Source organism: Giraffa tippelskirchi, chromosome 3 (assembly GCF_054371585.1).
Source record: "Giraffa tippelskirchi isolate mGirTip1 chromosome 3, T2T-mGirTip1v1.2.pri, whole genome shotgun sequence".
Classification (NCBI taxonomy): Eukaryota; Metazoa; Chordata; class Mammalia; order Artiodactyla; family Giraffidae; genus Giraffa; species Giraffa tippelskirchi.
This window is the reverse complement of record NC_137277.1, coordinates 59,433,971-59,446,882: the sequence shown is the minus strand read 5'-3', so window position 1 is coordinate 59,446,882 and position 12,912 is coordinate 59,433,971.

Sequence of the window (12,912 nt, the reverse complement as noted above, 5' to 3'; positions counted from 1 at the left end):
TGGCCATCTGTATATCTACTTTGGAGAAATGTCTATCCAGGTCTTATGCTCATTTTTTTTAATTAGGTTTTTTACTTATTGATATTTCACTGCATGAGTTCTTTGTAAATTTCGGAGACTAAATCCTTGTTTGTCACATTGTGTGAATATTTTATCTTGTTTTGTAAGTTGTCTTTTCATTTTGTTTGTGATTTCCTTAGCTGTGTAAAAGCTTTTGATTTTATATTAAAAAAAATAGATCCCATTTGTTTGTTTGTTTTGATGTCCATCATTCTGGGAGACAGATTTAAAAAGATATCACTGTGATTTATGTCAAAGAATGCTCTATGTTTTACTTTAAGAGTTTTGTAGTATTTGGCCTTACATTTAGGGCTTCAACCCATTTTGCATTTATTTATGTAGATAGTGTTAAATAATATTCTAGTTTCAATTCTTTCATGTAGCTGCTTCCCAGCTGTCCCAGCACTGTTTACGGAAGAGACAGACTTACTACATTGTATAATAATGTCTCCTGTTTTATATTTTGGCCAACAGTGCATGGGTTTATTTCTGGGCTTTCTGTCCTGTTCTGTTGATTTATATTTCAATTTTTGTGCCAGCGTCATAAGTTTTTGATTATTATAGCTTTGTATAACAGTAGTTTAAAGTCAGGGAGCCTCAAGCACTTTAGCTCTGTTTTTCTTTCTCAAGATTGTTTGGCCACTCAGAGTCTTTGATGTCTCCATACAGACGTCAAGATATTATATTCTAGTTCTGTGAAACATGCCACAGGTAATTTGAGAGGGATTTCATTGAACCTGTAGATTGCCTTGGATAGTATAATCATTTTTATAAGATTGATACTACCAGTCCAAGAATATGATGTATCTTTCTATCTGTGTCATTTTTTTATTTTGATATTTTTCAGAGTACAATAATTTGTAGGTTTATTCTTAGGTATTTTATTTTTTTCAGATGGTTAACTGAATTATTTTTTTTAATTTCTCTGATCTTTCATTGTTGGTATATAGAAATGCAACAGATTTCTGTGTATTATTTTTTTATCCTGAAACATTACCGAATTTATCTATGAGCTCTAATAGTAGCATCACTAGGATTTTCTTCGTATAGTATTAAGTCATATGCAAATAGTGACAGTTTAACTTCTTTTCCAATTTGGATTCTTCTTCTTTTTTTTCTCTCTGATTGCTGTGGCTAGATCTTTGAAACTATGTAGAATAAAAGTGGCCACAGTGGACATCCGAGCCTTGTTCCTAATCTTAGAGGAAATGCTTTCAGCTTTTCATGGTTGAATATTATGCTACATGTAGATTTGTCAAATATGGCTTTTATTATATTGAGATCTATTCCCTCTGTGCCAACTTTCTGGAGAGTTTCTTTTGGTCATAAATGGGTGTTGAACTTTATGTCAAAATGTTTTTCTGTGACTATTGAAATAATCATATGGTTTTTATTCTTCAATTTCTTAACATGGAGTTAATTTTACACGGGGTTAACACTGATTGATTTGCAGATATTGAAAAATCCTTGCATCCATGGGATAAATGCCACTTAATCATAGTATATGACACTTTTTTTTCAATTCAGTTTACTAGTATTTCATTGAGGATTTTTGCACCTCTGTTTGTCAGTGTTATTGGCCTGTGATTTTCCTTTCTGTGACATCTTTGTCTGGATTTGGTATCAAAGTGATAGTGGTTTTATAGAACAAGTTTGGGAATATTCCTTCCTCTGAAATTTTTTGGATGACTTTCAGAAGGCTAGGGGTTAACTTTTTTCTAAATGCTTGATAGAATTTGCCTGTGAAGCCATCTGGGGCTGGACTTTTTTGTTGTTATTGGGAGTTTTTAATCACAGTTTCAATATTAATACTTGTGATTGATCTGTTTATATTTTCTATTTCTTCCTGGTTCAGCTTTGAGAGGTTGTACTTTTCAAGCAATTGGTCCATTTCTTCCAAGCTGTGCATTTTATTAGCATATAGTTGCTTGTAATAGTCTTATCATTTGTATTTCTGTGGTGTCCATTATAGCTTCTTTTTCCTTTCTTATTTTATTGATTTGTGATCTTTCCCTTTATTTCTTGATGAGTCTAGCTAAAGGTACATCAGTTTTGTTTATCTTTTGAAAGAATCAGTTTTCACTTTAACTGATTTTTTTAAATATTATTTTCTTGGTTTCTATTTCATTTATCTCTGTCTTTATTTTCAAGATTTATTTCTTTCTACTAATTTTGGGTTTTGTTTGTTCTTCTTTCTTTTGTTGCTTCTGTCATAAGATTTGGTTGCTTATTTGTGATTTTTCTTGTTTTCTGAGGTAAGATTGCATGGCTATAAACTTCCCTCTTAGAGTATCTACTATGTCCCATAGGCTTTAGATTGTTTTACCATCATTTTCATTTGTCACCAGCTATTTTTAAATGTCTTCTTGATTTCTTCAATGATCTATAGGTTGTTTAGTAGCATATTGTCTGGCTTCTATACATTTGCGTTTTTTAGCTTTTTTCCTTATAGTTGATTTCCAAGTGGGGGTGCTAACATCTCCCACTATTATTGTGTTACGGTCAATTTCTCCCTATATGACTGGTAGTATTTGCCTCATACAGTGAGATGCTTTTATGTTGGGTGTGTATAGATGATATAGATATAGATATATAGATATAGATATATCTACAGTTGTTATATCTTCTCTTTGGACTGTTCTATTGATCTTTATGTTGTGTCTTTCTTTGTCTCTTATAACAGTCTTTATTTTGAAGTATGTTTGGTTTGATATGAGTATTGCTTCTTTATCTTTTTTTTGTTTACTGTTTACAATGGAATACCGTTTGTCATGTCATTTTCAGTATGTATGTTTCCCTAGTTCTGATGTAGATCTATTATTGACAGCATATATATGGCCTTGTCTTTATATTCGTTCATTCAGTCTGTGTCTTTTGGTTGGAGCATTTTTGTCAGTTTATGATTAATTATAAATATGAATATTTTATTGCTATTTTTATATATTCTTAGGGTTAGTTTTGTAGGTCTTTTTTTCTTCACTTCTTTTTTTCTCTTCTTTTTTGATTTGATGACTACATTCAGTGCTGTGTTTGGATTATTTTGTGTGTGTGTATGTGTGTTTCTATTGTAGACTTATGGTTTGTGGTTATTATGGAGTTTTGATATAGCAATCTGTACATAAGCAAGATTGCTTTAGGCTGGTTTTGTTTATTTCAAGTGCATTTCCTATATTCTGTTTTTGTGCTCTCCTTTTCTCACAATTGTGGGTTTTAATATTGTTTTCTGTGTGGTTGAATTCCTACCTTTACTATATATTTGATTTTACTGGTGGGTTTTTCTGTTTATAATTTTCCTGTTATAAGTTGTGACTTTTTATTTTCTGTTTAGAGAAGTTTAACATTCATTGCAAAGCTGGTCTTGTGGTTCTGAATTCTCTTACTACTCTTTGTAAAGATTTTGTTTTATCCATAGACTCCAAATTCAATCCTTGATGTGTATTCTTGATTGTAGTTTCTTCCCATTTATCACCTAAAATATATTCTGTCACTCTTTTCTGTCCCTCAGAGTTTCTGCTGAGAAATCAAGTGATAATCTTAAGGGCGTTTCCTTATATATTATTTGTTGCTTTTAGTATTTTTTTTTCTTTGTCTGATTTTTGTCAATTTAATTACTATGTGACTCAGCATGTTCCTTCTTGGATTTATTCTGTCTGGAACTGTCTGTGCTGCCTCGACATGGGTGATTGTTTTCCTTCCCATGTTAGGAAATTTTCAGTTATTATCTCTTCAAATATTTTTGCAAGTGCTTTGACTCTCTCTTCTCTTTCTAGGACCCCTATAAAATGAATGTTGGTACATTTAGTATTACCCCAAGAGTCTCTGAGGCTATCTTCATTCATTTATATTCTTTTTTTTTTTTCTTACTCTGGTACACAGTAGTAATTTCTGCAATTCTGTTTTCCAGGTCATTTATCCGTTCTAAATCACTTATCCAGTTATTGATTCTTTCTAATGTATTTATTTTATTTTATTTATTGTTCTGTTACTTTGTTCTTTAGTTCATCTAGTTCTTTGTTAATCATTTCTTGCATCTTCTTGATCCTTACCTCTATTCTTTTTCTGAGATCTTGGATCATTTTATTGTTGCTATTGTTCAGTTGCAACATGGTGTACTCTTTGCAAACCCATGGACTGCAGCACACCAGGCTTCCCTGTCTGTCACCAACTCCCAGAGCTTACTCAAACTCATGTCTATCAAGTTGGTGATACCATCCAACCATCTTATCCTCTGTCATCCCCATCTCCTCCTGCCTTCAATCTTTCCCAGCATCAGGGTCTTTTCCAATGAGTCAGTTCTTTGCATCAGGTGGCCAAAGTATCAGAATTTCAGCTTCAACATCAGTCCTTCCAATGAATATTCAGGACTGATCCCCTTTAGGATTGACTGGTTGGATCTCCTTGCAGTCCAAGGGATTCTCAAGAGTCTTCTACAGTACCACATTTCAAAAGTGTCAATTCTTCGATGCTCAGCTTTCTTTATAGTCCAACTCTCACATCCATACATGACTACTGGAAAAACCATAGCTTTGATTAGACGGACCTTTGTTGGCAAAGTAATGTCTCTGTTTTTTTCTGGTAGGTTGCCTATTTCCATTTTCCTTAGTTGTTTTTGTGGGACCTTATCCTGTTTCTTCATCTGAGCTATAGTCCTCTGTTGTTTTATTTCATCTTACTTTCTGTGACTGTGTTTCTTCTCCACAAGCTGCAGTACTGTAGTTCTTCTTCTGTTGTCTGCCCTCTGGTGGATGAGGCTCTCTAAGAGGCTTGTGATGACTTCCTGATGGAAGGCACTCTATGGTAGGTGGAGTTGTGTCTTGTCCCTCTGGTGGGCAGGGCCATACTCAGGAAAACTTTAAGCAGCCTGTCTGCTTCTATGGATGGGGCTGTGTTTCTATCTCAGGCATCCCAGGACTGGAGCCTATGTACTATTTGGTGGGGCTAATGGCAGCCTACTTGGGTTGGGAGGGTGGTTCATGCGCATGAGTAGCCTCCAGAACTATTGTTGCCAGTGTCTTTGTCCCAACATTGAATCATAGCTACTCCCTGACTCCACAGGAGACCTTCCAATACTAGTGGGAAGCTCTGGCCCTGCCTGAGGCCCAGTGTTTTTTCTCCTGGGTTGTGGTGAGCACAGGACCTGGTGTGTGCCCTCCAGAAATGTAGTCTTTGTTTCCCCAAATCCCATCGATTTCCTTTTTTTTTTGAATTAATTTATTTATTTTAGTTGGAGGCTAATTACTTTACAATATTGTAGTGGTTTTTGCCATACATTGGCATGAATCAGCCATGGGTTTACATGTGTTCCCCATTCTGAGCCCCCCTCCCCCCTCCTTCCCCATCTCATCCCTCTGGGTCATCCCATTGCACCAGCCCTGAGCACTTGTCTCATGCATCGAACCTGGACTGGCGTTCTGTTTCACATATGATTTCCTATAATCAGACACTCTTGGTTTTCAAAACCAGATTCTCTCTTTCAGAACCAGGTTCTTTCAAAACCTCCTCCTCTTGAGATAACGTCAGACTACAAACTCTGATTTGGAGCTCACCACTTTCATTCTTGTGGGAGGGTCTCCACGATACAATTGCTCTCCCACTGTGGGTCACCCACCCAGAGAGTATGGGACTTAATATTACTATGATTGTGTCCTTCCAACTGTCTCATAGTGGCTTGTCTTTGCTTATAGGGTATTCTTTTTTGGTAGATTTTAGTGATTTTTTTTTTTTTTTCTGTTTATGGTTGTTAAACTGTTAGTTGTGATTTTGGTGTTTCCATAAAAAAGTGAGCCCATGTCTTTCTACTCCATCATACTCCTCCCCTGAGTAGGAGGCACTTATGATCCAGTATTTGCTTACTTTTACAGAACCCAGCATCATTGGTGAGGTGAAGGAGCAGGGCTCTCTTGGGAACCAGCACAGTATACAGCCAGAGACACCAGTGGAGGTGCTAGTGGCCAGCTCTAAGAGGAGGAGCAGGAGGACATGGATGTGCTCAGAAGCACTTGCACCCCAGCTGAGCAGCCAGGGCCCAGGTTAGGGCAGCACTGCATGTGAGTTGACCCACCAGGTACACCATCTGTATTTCTGTTTCCATCAATGCTAAGTATGGCTACTTAACAGCCTCAACTCCAAGTTAAATCTGTGAGCACTTATCTTGTATTTCATCTTCATTTCAGGCTTTTGGTTAATATACCTTATGACATTGCAAGTTTATGCTCTTTCATGGAGACATCCAACCTGAGCCAAAACGATCTATTTATTTTTTTAATCATCCCTCATATCATTTGCATTCTTCAGTTTTACAAGGTTCTCTACAAATAGTTATAAAATCTGATTCTCAAAATTTTCTCTACTTTAATCATTTTTAATTTTATTTTCAAATAGCTTACCCAATGTATTAATTTTGCTATATCACTTTCATTAATAATCACATAACTCCCAATTTCTACAGATTTAGTAAAAGTATGACTTCAAAGCCCTCTACCATCAGTTGCCCAAATGTATCTCCTTCTACTCCCAAAACAGCACCAAAATATCTGCTTAACTGAGACTGTCTTCTCAATATTCTCCAAGAAACTTTGAGAATTCTGTGGTGCATTATAATGCACAGCTTAGATTCTTCTTAAATTAAAAACTTTTTTTTAATAAATTTATTTATTTTAGTTGGGGGCTAATTACTTTACAATATTGTAATAGTTTTTGCCATACATTGACATGAATCAGCCATGGGTTTACATGTGTTCCCCTTCCTGGACCCCCCACCCACCTCCCTCCCCATCCCATCCCTCTGGGTCATCCCATTGCCCCGGCCCTGAGCCCTTGTCTCATGCATCGAACATGGAATGGTGTTCTGTTTCACATATGATAATATACATGTTTCAGTGCTATTCTCCCAGAACGTCCCACCCTCATCTTCTCCCTCAGAGTCCATAAAATTGTTCTATGCATCTGTGTCTCTTATTCTGTCTCGCATATAGGGTTATCGTTACCATCTTTCAAATTCCATATATATGCATTAGTATACTGTATTGTTGTTTTTCTTTCTGGCTTACTTCACTCTGTATAATGGGCTCCAGTTTCATCCATCTCAGTAGAACTGATTCAAATGTATTTTTTTAATGGCTGAGTAATATTCCATTGTGTATATGTACCACAGCTTCCTTATCCATTCGTCTTCTGATGGACATCTAGGTCGCTTCCATGTCCTGGCTATTGTAAACAGTGCTGCGATGAACATTGGGGTACACGCGTCTCTTTCAATTCTGTTTTCCTCGGTATATATGTCCAGCAGTGGAAATTTTTTATTCCTGCCTCTTTTTTTGTTCTGTCCTAAGACAGATTTCAGTTGTCAATATATCAAGGATCATTTCAGCTGCAAAGTTTTCTTGCTGAAGGTAACAATCTTGCTCCAATGGTCCATATAAAATAACTAATTCAAGAGGAAGTATAGAGTAGTACCAGTCATTAAAAAAAATATTAAGGCATTCTTTGTAAGTCATATCACAAAATATGCTCATTGAAAGTATTGTTAATAAATATATAGAGTTATACAACCATTAACACAATTCAGTCTTAGAATATTTATATCAACCCTGAAAGATTCCTTGTGCAAAATCACAGCCATTTCTCACTTCTATTCTATGTCTCAGAAAAAGGGTACCTATCTCAGGCAAAACATATCTGTGTGTCTTTATAGACACCTTTTTCCAGGAAATTTCTGATAAATATGATTCTACAGTATTAAGACTTCTGTGTTTAGCTTCTTTTACTCAGCAATGTTTTTGTAGTATATCCATGTTGTCACATTCACAGTTATAGATGGTTCCTACTATTATCTATTAGTATGTTAATGGACAGATATACTGTAAATATTTATCTATTCACAGTTCAGTTCAACTCAGTCACTCAGTCATGTTGAACTCTTTGCAAACCCATGAACTGCAGCGTGCCAGGCTTCCCTGTCCATCACCAACTCCTGGAGTTTACTCAAACTCATGTCCTTTGAGTCAGCAATGCCAACCAATCATCTCATCCTCTGTCGGCCCCTTCTCCCCCTGTCTTAAATCTATACCAGCATCAGGGTCTTTTCCAATGAGTCAGTTCTTAGCATCAGGTGGCCAAAGCACTAGAATTTCAGCTTCAACATCAGTATTTCCAATGAATATTCAGGGTTGATTTCCTTTAGGATGGACTGGTTGGATCTCCTTGCTGTCCAAGGGACTCTCAAGAGTCTTCTCCAACACCACAGCTTGAAAGCATCAATTCTTTGGCACTCAGCTCTCTTTATAGTCCAACTCTCATATCCATGCATGACTACTGGAAAAATCAAAGCCTTGACTAGACAGACCATTGCTGTCAAAGTAATGTCTCTGTTTTTAATATGCTGTCTACGTTGGTCATAGCTTTTCTTCCAAGGAACAAGGGTCTTTTAATTTCATGGCTGTAGTCACTATCTGCAGTGATTTTGGAGCCCCCAAAAATAAAGTCTGTCACTGTTTCCATGTTTCCCCATCGACTTGTCATGAAGTAATGGGACCAGATGCCACGATCTTAGTTTTTTGAATGTTGAGTTTTAAGTCTACTTTTTCACGCTCCTCTTTCACTTTCATCAAGAGGCTCTTTCATTCTTTTTTGCTTTCTGCCATAAGGGTGGTGTCATTTGCATATCTGAGGTTACTGATATTTCTGCAGGTAATCTTAATTCCATTTTTGGTGCTTCCAGCCCAGCATTTCACTTTATGTATTCTGCATATAAGTTAAATAAACAGGGTGACAATATACAGCCTTGATGTACACCTTTCCCGATTTGGAATCAGTCTGTTATTCCATGTCCAGTTCTAACAGTTGCTTCTTGACCTGCATGCAGGTTTCTCAAGAGGCAGGTAAGGTGGTCTGGTATTACCATTTCTTTCAGAATTTTCCACAGTTCATTGTGATCCACACAGTCAAAGGCTTTGGCATAGTCAATAAAGCAGATGTTTTTACTGGGACTCTCTGGCTTTTTCAATGATACAACAGAAGTTGGCAATTTGATCTCTGGCTCCTCTGACTTTTCTAAATTCAGGATGAACATTGGGAATTTCTCAGCTCATGTTGTGTTGAAGCCTAGTTTGGAAAACTTTGAGCATTGCTTTGTCACTGTGTGAGATGAGTGTAATTCTACGGTAGTTTGAACATTCTTTGACATTGACTTTCTTTGGATTGGAATAAAAACTGACCTTTTCCAGTCCTGTGCCACTGCTGAGTCTTCTAAATTTGCTGGCATACTGAGTGCAACACTTTAACAGCATCTTTTTTTAGAATTTGAAATAATTCAGCTGGAATTCCATCACCTCCACTAGCTTTGTTCATAGTGATGTTTCCTAAGGCCCACCCGATTTCAGAATCCAGGATGTCTGGCTCTAGGTGAGTGATCACACCATCGTGTTTATCTGGGTCATGAAGATCTTTTTTGTACAGTTCTGTGTACTCTTGCCGCCTCTTCTTAATATCTTCTGCTTCTCTTAGGTCCATACCATTTCTGTCCTTTATTGTGCCCATCTTTGCATAAAATACTCCCTTGGTATCTCTAATTTTCTTGAAGAGATCTCTAGTCTTTCCCATTCTATTGGTTTCCTCTTTTTCTTTGTATTGATCACTGAGGAAGTCTTTCTTTTCTCTCCTTGCTCTTTTTTGGAAGTCTACATTCAAATGGGTATATCTTTCCTCTTCTCCTTTGCCTTTAGCTTCTCTTTTCTCTGCTATTTGTAAGGCCTCCTCAGACAACCATTTTGCCTTTTTGCATTTCTTTTTCCTGGAGATAGTCTTGATCACTGCCTCCTGTAGAATGTCACAAACCTCCATCCATGGTTCTTCAGGCACTCTCTCTATCAGATCTAATCCCTTGAATCTATTTGCTCTTTCTTCTGTATAATCTTAGGGATTTGATTTAGGTCATACCTGAATGGTCTTGTTGTTTTCCCTACTTTCTTCAATTTAAGTCTGAATCTTGCAATAAGGAGCTTATAATCTGAGCCACTGTCAGCTCCTCATCTTATTTTTGCTGACTGTATAGAAATTCTCCATCTTTTGCCAAGAGAATGCATTGATCATAGCAAAAAAAAACCCCTCTTCCAACAACACAAGAGAAGACTCTACAGATGGACATCACCAGATGGTCAATACTGAAATCATATTGATTACATTCTTTGCAGCTGAAGATGGAGAAGCTCTATACAGTCAGCAAAACAAGACTTGGTGATGACTGTGGCTCAGATCATCAGCTCCTTATTAGAAAAGTCAGGTTCACATTGAAGAAAGTAGGGAAAACAACTAAGCCATTCATGTATTACCCACCCCTAAAAAAAAAAAATCCCTTATGATTATACAGTGGAAATGATGAACAGATTTAAGGTCCTAGATCTGGTACACAGAGTTGCTGAAGAACTATGCATGGAGGTTTGTAACATTTTGCAGGAGGTGATGACCAAAACCATCCCTAAGAAAAATAAATGAAAGAAGCAAAGTGGTTGTCTGATCAATCCTTATAAACAGCGAGAAAAGAGAAGCAAAGGCAAAGGAGAAAGGGAAAGATATACCCAAGTGAATGCAGAATTCCAGAGAATAGCAAGGAGAAATAAGAAAGCCTTCTTAATTGACCAATGCAAAGAAATAGAGGAAAACAATAGAATGGGAAAGACTAGAGATCTCTTCAAGAAACTTAGAGATACCAAGGGACACTTCATACAAAGATAGGCACAATAAAGGACAAAAAAGGAAAAGACCTAACAGAATCAGGGGAGATTAAGAAAAGTTGGTAGGAATACACAGAAGAACTGTACAGAAAAGCTTTTAATGACCCAGTTAACCATGGTCATGTGGTCACTCACCCAGAGTCAGACATCCTAGAGTGTGAAGTGAAGTGGGCCTTAAGAAGCATCACTACAAAAAAAGCTAGTGGCTGTAATGGAATCCCAGAGGAGCTATTTCAAATCTTAAAGGAAGATGTTATTAAAGTGCTGTACTCATTGTGCCAGAACACACGGAAAACTCAGCAATAGCCTCATGGCTGGAAAAGGTCAGTTTTCACTCCAACCCCAAAGAAAGGCAATGTCAAAGAATGTTCAAATTAGCATACAATGCACTCATTTCACACAGCAGCAAGGTTATACTCAAAATCCTTCAAGCTAGGCTTCAGGAGTTTGTGAACTTCCAGATGTACATGCTGGATTTATAAAAGGCAGAGGAACCAGGAATCAAATTGCCAACATATGCTGAATCTTAGGAAAAGCAAGGGAATTAAAACAAACAAACAAACAAACCTCCTTCTGCTTCACTAACTATGCTAAAGCTTTTGACTGTGTGGATCACAAAAAACTGGAAAATTCTCAGAGGTGGGAATACCAGACCACCTTACCTGCCTCCTGAGTAACCTATATGTAGGTCAAGAAGCAACAGTTAGAAATGGACTTAGAACAATGGACTAGTTCAAAATTGGAAAAGGAGTATGTCAAGTCTATATATTGTCAACCTGCTTATTTAACTTATATGCAGAGTACATCATGTGAAATGCCAGGCTGGATGAATCGCAAGCCAGAGCAAGATTGCCAGGAGAAATATCAACAATCTCACATATGAAGATGATACCACATTAATGGCAGAAAGTGAAGAGGAACTAAAGAGCCTGTTGATGAAGGTGGAAGATGAGAGTAAAAAAGCTGACTTAAACCTCAACATTCAAAAACTAAGATCATAGCATATGGTCCTATCACTGTATGGCAAATAGATTGGGAAAATGTGGAACCAGTGTCAGATTTTAATTCCTTGGTCTTCAAAATCAATGTGGATGGTGACTGCAGCCATGAAATTAGAGGACTCTTTCTCCTTGGAAGAATAGTTATGTATCGCTGATCCTATTCGTGTTGACAATTGTCTTGCTTTTCACACTGTACACAATGTTCTTTGAACCCAGGCTAGGCAAGGTGTAAGCTATGAGGATGGAAGAAGACACAAAGATCCATAGAAACTGCGGATATATTTATTTGCTCCTGGTTGGCACAACAGCTGTAGCAGTATTCTCTTCTGGCTGATGCAGCAGCCATGCCACTATTTTCTCCTCTCGTGGCTGACTCAACAGAAAGTCATTATGCAGCAGCAATTGCCACCACTTTCTTCGTGGAGCTCATATTTTTGCACGGCACAAAGTAGCTCATGACCAAGCGAGTACCTCATGACGCATGCACAATGCTGTAAGCTATCTCAGCTGTTACATAAACCTTGTGACGTTAATGCACAGTGCCATAAGTGATCTCAGCTGTTACATAATCATTATTTACAAAATGTGAAAAAAGAGAGCCTGAACACACCATCCTGGCTAATCTGCTCTCTCTCTACAAGCTGTGACAAAACTAGATGACATATGAAAAAGCAGAGACATCACTTTGCTGACAAAGATCCATATAGTCAAAGCTAGTTTTTCCAGTAGTCATGTATGGATGTGAGAGTTGGACCATAAAAAAGGCTGAGCACTGAAGGATTGATGGTTTTGAACTGTGGCGTTGGACAAGACTCTTGAGTGTCCTTTGAATTGCAAGGAGAACAAACCAGTAAATCCTAAAGGAAATCAACCCTGAATATTTATTAGAAGCACTGATCCTGAAGCTGAAGCTCCAAGACTTTGGTCAACTGATATGAAGAGCTTACCCATTGGAAAAGACCCTGATGCTGGGAAAAATTGAAGGCAGGAGGAGATGGACACAACAGAGAATGAGATAGTTGGATGGCATCACCAACTCAATGGACATCAGTTTGAGCAAGTTCTGGGAGACAGTGAAGGAAAGGGAAACCTGGCATGCTACAGTCCATGGGTTCATGAAG